The following is a 6,000-nucleotide window of genomic DNA, read 5'->3' on the forward strand; positions in this document are numbered from 1 at the left end:
TCTGCAATATTTATAGATGCGGGATGTCACAAACATGTATATGCTGGGACCCTTTCATGATCGAGTTGTTAGCCTGCCGGGAAGGTCTTGAGATGGCAACGAGGCTATGGATTCCTAAAATTATTCTTAAAACGGATTATAGTTCGGTAGTGGAGTTGTCGAAGGATGAGAATGAATGGTATTTTTACTGTCCGAAGCGCATAAAGGCTGGGGCTAAAATTTCAAACCCAGGGTCAGGAAAGGGGTGCCTCTAGCGCTGCTCCAGAAGGGGATAAACCGGTGTGGAGAAAGATTTGGCAATGCCAAGTTCCAGAGAAGGTACGTATCTTCGCTTGGAAAGTCGTGTCTAATGGGCTGGCAACAGAGGACAACAAGCTTCGGCGCCATATGAAGGTATCGGGCCGGTGCCGTATTTGCGACTATGAGCTAGAGGACGTGGATCATGCTCTTTTCCGTTGCCCCCATGCTAGCGGTTTATGGGAGGCCATGGCGCAAGTGTGGGATCTTCCGAACCTGCGACATGTCATTGGGAAGCATGGCTCTGGACTGGAGAAGCTCATCTTATCCGGACCAACGGACACTTGCAGGCATATACTCATGATCGCATGGCGTGCATGGTTTGCAAGAAATGCGGTCACTCATGAGAAGCCGCTACCAGCCATAGAGGGTTCACGGCGATTCCTGTGCAGCTACGTCAATTCTTTGGACAATCTTCGGAAGCTATCGACTGAAGAGATCTTGAAAGGGAAGAAGCCCTTGCAGAAGGAGCAGCCAGGGAGGCATGGCCGAGTGGAAGACGTAAAGAGTCAGCCGAAGCTGGACATTGGGTGGGAGAAGCCTTGCACTGGCTCGGTCAAGCTCAACGTTGATGGTTCTTTCATGGAACAGGCGGGTGGTGCAGGTGATGGCATGATTCTCAGAAATGCGGAGGGAAGGATCGTCTTCTCAGCCTGCCGGTCCCTCCACCACTACGGCTCGGCGTTGGAGGCGGAGCTAGGGCGTGTATGCAAGGTATTGCCCTTGCTCTGCAGCAAACCCAAGTTCCAATCATCGTGGAAACGGACAGTGCTGTGCTGGCGAAGATGATCCTCTGTAAGAGTAGGGATAGATCTAGCTTACGTCACCTTGTATGCGAGGTTAGGCTGTTGTGCCTGGGCCATCAGGTGGGATTTGTCAAAATACCTCGCTCTCAAAATAAGGCTAGCGATGTTTTAGCTAGATTTGGTAGAGTTTATGATTCCACAACTATTTGGCTTGGTTCTGGGCCGGATGAGATCATGGAGCTCATCCTTGGAGATTGTAATGCTATTGTTTGAGTAGTACAATCTTTTTTCCCGGCAAAAAAAAACACTGATGGCTCTGTTAACTGCAAACACATGGAGTTGGCGCTGGCTATGTCATCCCCAATGTTTCTGCAATATTTATAGATGTGGGATGTCACAAACATGTATATGCTGGGATCCTTTCGTGATCAAGTTGTTAGCCTGCCGTGAAGGTCTTGAGATGGCAACGAGGCTGTGGATTCCTAAAATTATTCTTAAAATAGATTCTAGTTCGGTAGTGGAGTTGTGGAAGGATGAGAAGGAACAGATAATTACAAGGGAACATATCTTCTCTTTCTTAATAGATGGCCCCATTTTGCTAGTCTTACAGCGAGCCACGTCACCTCATAACAATTTTCACCTCCCAGCATTGTTCCCAGCCGTAGTCCCTCCTTTCAATTGTAACCGAAAGCTGGCCATCAATCTCCCCTTATTCACTTTTGTTACCGTGCAATCAATTCTAATTACCTCTCTAATGCTGCCATAATAGAAGGAAACGGCCAGCTACTGCTCAAATTCTCCACCGGAGTAGTCATTGAGCGTTCAGTTTCAGTTCCCAATTTATTACTCCATTGTTTCAGCCTACATGCAGCCCATCGCTTCATCTTCGTTGATCTCATCCGGGAGCGAGTCAACCAGCTTCCTTATTAAAAAAAACCCAACAACACCATGCCCCTTCTTCTCCTTCACGATCTCTACTAAGAAATTGAAGGAGCTATTCAGTCATTCAGAGGTAGTCTGCGATTGTGGAGGCAGGTGAAGGGACAAACATGCCAACAAAAACCATGCTCCCCTTCAAGATGCGTTATAGTCATGGCTCCGCTTCTCCACGTTATCAGCCAGACTACCACATGTTTCTCATCATAGCTCTGCTTAGTTCTCAACTTTGATAGGTGCTGGATGGTGGACATTTGATTCTTCGCCCCCATGAGCTTTTTCGCCTTGCATGGGCGATTTGGACGACACAGCTGTCGGTGTTGCTTATCTGTCACTCTCTTGCAGATTGGTATTTTCTGGCCTTTCTCGGATGCCTCCGCTGGCTTGAGATTTTTGAGTCTAATTTGATTAATGGAACAACATGCCTGGACGCTGCTGATTTGGTAGTACTTCCTTTATTATGGGCGGCGCCCTTTTTGTTCCTCGTGGGAGTTCCATCGGTTGAGTTGCTGAGCTCATGGCATATGATATCTCTTGGGTACTACTTCAGCTATCCTATGCTATTGGGGGATCAAGACTTGCTACGTGTTCATCCATTTGATTTGATCTTTATATGACATCCTATGAAATTTAACCACTCGGTGTTCTCATGAAACTGAAGAAACCAGATGCCTAATTATCATGCAGATCCGCTGTTTTTGGTGCAGCTGAAGACAAAAAAGAATCTACATAAAGGGTTAAACAAGGTATTAACCATCTCTTGCCAAGTCGTCCTAAATTTGCCTACTGCTAATGCTTTACGTTTTTAGATCCAGAGTTCTGGATATTACAGGGATTTCTTCGTTCTTTTTAATCCGATTATTCAAAGAAAGGAGGAATCAACAGCTGCAATGTTCCTATGCTCATTGATCCGTGCAGTTGCGTGCGCTTAACTTTGATTAGTACCTATGTAAGTGGTCGGATTGAGAATCAACTGTTGGTACACCCTGTTCAGATACGTTTACCATGAGGCATGAGCTACTTACATGTTCAAAATGTGCGAAATATATCATGATTTAGATAGAAGATAATTTTCAGATTGTGATATCTACCTTTCTTAAGCCATGCAGGTTAGGGATCCTTATCGAAAAAATGTAGGTTAGGGATGAAAAGACTAATACACATGCAACGGAGTGACTTCCGTATACCATACCATCATATCTCCGGCCAGCTCTTTTCTGTTTTGTACAAACAAAAGGATACCAGTTTGACCACAGAAACTTGCACCTTGGCTTATCGACCTTGCCGTGCAATGACAATTACAGCTTTATTTTATTTTCCTTGCCCAATTATGCCGTCGTGCAGTATGGTGCTGGAGCTTTTTTGGTTAAGATCAATGTAACTTCGTTGAATCTGGCAGAATCAAGTCAATGTGGATATCCAAACCCAAGTGATTGGATACACATGGATCGCAAAATTAGATAATATAGGTATTTTAATTGAATCGAGGCTAGCACAAATGGAATATCTGAAATTTGGTAAATACTCTTATCAAGCTTCTTACAACAAGAATTTTAAATGTGTTGTCGTTACTTGGATAAATATTTAGGGAAACGATTGTTGCTCAGAACATCTACTTTTTGCACCATGTTAACAACTCAACATAAAATAAAGCTATATGGCGGTGGTGTACCTTCCCATTCAATATTTATTTCACATACAAAATACTGTTGCTGATAATTAATATTTATGTTTCGTTAATATTTTTAGAAAAACATTTTGTGGAGCCAACAACCACAATTAACACGATTTTCCGCTGCAACGCGCGGGGTATCATCTATTGGCTATGAGATGCAAGATATGTGCAAAAGTTTCCAGAAAGTCAAGCTTCTATACATAGGACAACGGGATGCAAATAATGCAGCACGTAGATGTGAAAAAGAAGCTTTCATACTAGTTAATTTTATTCGCTTTGATGTAATACCTGGATTTCTGAGTGATGTAGTTCAGTCTGAGTGTAACCATTGTCCCGTTAATAAACCGATAAATTATAAGAAGGATTCAAAAATATTGAAAAATCTACATATACTCGAGAAAACAATATAAAAGCAATTATTCCTAGATAATTCTTACTCCACTTTAATTAGTGGAGATTTCAATTTGGTTAGGTTTAGTAAAGATAAAAGCAATGGATTTGGCAATCAAAAATGGTGTGAAAACTTCAATGCGTGGATCGAGCTTTGGGGTTTGATCGAGGTGAGATTGTTAATTGTTGGGGGGATGACCCCCGGTATGCCAAAGGCATGCCAAAACCGGATGGTTTAGGCCATCAAGATACCGGTTTAATGTTTATACCGGAGCACGAAGTTAGGTGTTTGGCTAAGTAAAGCTAAGCCGGTATCCCCAGGAGGGGTATACCGGAACCGGATAGAGAAGACACCGGGCTACCGGTAAGAAGTGCACTGTAGCACGTAGGCAAGACTGGTCAAAGATTCTCTCCAGAGCTAGAGGACAAAGATGAGCTAAGCAAAGTAGCTTTAAACGAAGCCGTGACGATAAAGAGGAGGATGACGCTGAAAGAAGCCGGAGGACGTCGCCCTCCCGATTAAAGAAGACCCCGGTGTCATCTATGATTAAAGTAACTTTGTAAAGTAGTTTGTCTAGTCAAAGATGCCATTAGGGTTTCTTTCTCTGTAAGCCACCCTCTCCCCTATATAAGGAGAGGGGGCACACCCGTACACGGGACGAGGCAACCTAGAGAGAAATCTTGTATGCACAAACTTGTACCCTGTTGAGATCAATGAAGAGAAAGATCTAGAGCAGAGTTCTTCCTTGTGTGTTTCTTCTTCTACCTTTGCCTTTGGCTAAGTTCTTGAGGAAAGCATCCGGAAGTTCATCCAATCTAATCAAAAACCCTCCCCCGAATCCTCTTGCGCCCATTCGGCCCCAACTTAAGCCATCCTATGGCATCTGTCTGTTCACCACGACGATAGTTGGCGCCCACCGTGGGGCATGAAGTGGCGCTTGCTGGAGTTCATATTCGGGCGGGCATCCTCGACGTCGCCGGCCAGCGGACCGTGTCTGCGCTCGTGCAGCGCATCTACTCCATGGACTTCATCAACGACAACGTGGGCTGCTTCGCCAACGACGGCATCTTCCCCAAGAACGGCCGCGTCATCGAGTTCGGCAGCCACCGCGTCTACTTCGGCACTGTCCCTGTGCGCCAGCTCCTCTCGCCGGTGTTGGTGGCGCCGGATCCGCCAAGGTGGCTCTGTGCTGGCCGCGCCGCCGGCAGCGTCGAGGTGATGATGGCTGGCGCGGTTGACGCAGGCGGCATCGACCCGTGCGGCCAAGCCACCGCTGGAGCGCGACGCAGGCGCCGCGGGAGAATCTTCCGCACCACCGGAGACACCACTCCAAGCGGCGATGAACATGCTGGCGACGCCCATCGCGCAGAACATCGACCCGGCAACGGCTCAGGCGGAGCTGGAGGCACAACGCCAGAAGCTTCTCGCGAACGGCGCCGACATCGTCCGGGCGCAGCGCGAGCTGAACCTAACCCTACGTGAGTACAACGCTGCCCATGGCTTTGCTTCTGTTAGCGCTCATGCTGCTAGGATACCGGAGAACCGGCTTAAGGCTCGCAATCTAGATCAGGATTTGCGTAAGGAAGTTCTTGCCGGCAAAAGCACCTCTGCATCTGTAAGCATCGTAGAGAAACCTAACTACAGTAGCCCGGATAAAACCATAAAAGCTGCTAAGGCTGCAGTAGAGCTGTGTGATTCGCTTTCCGGAGACGCTTTGGCAAAACAGCAAGAGCGTGTAAGAGAGTTGCTTGAAACCACCGAGCAGCAAAATGTTGAGCAGCTCGCTAGGCTGAACAAGGTTGTGGCCTCAAAATCCGCGCGTTCAACAAAGAATGCTGGAAGCAAGTCACATGAGCAGGCATCGTCCCCCCATCCGGACAGAAGAAGAGAAAAAGAGATGAATGCGCAGCAGATGACTGTGTACGATCCGGTACTTGCCGGAAAGCAACAAGCCG

This window comes from Lolium rigidum, chromosome 7 (assembly GCF_022539505.1).
Source record: "Lolium rigidum isolate FL_2022 chromosome 7, APGP_CSIRO_Lrig_0.1, whole genome shotgun sequence".
NCBI lineage: Eukaryota > Viridiplantae > Streptophyta > Magnoliopsida > Poales > Poaceae > Lolium > Lolium rigidum.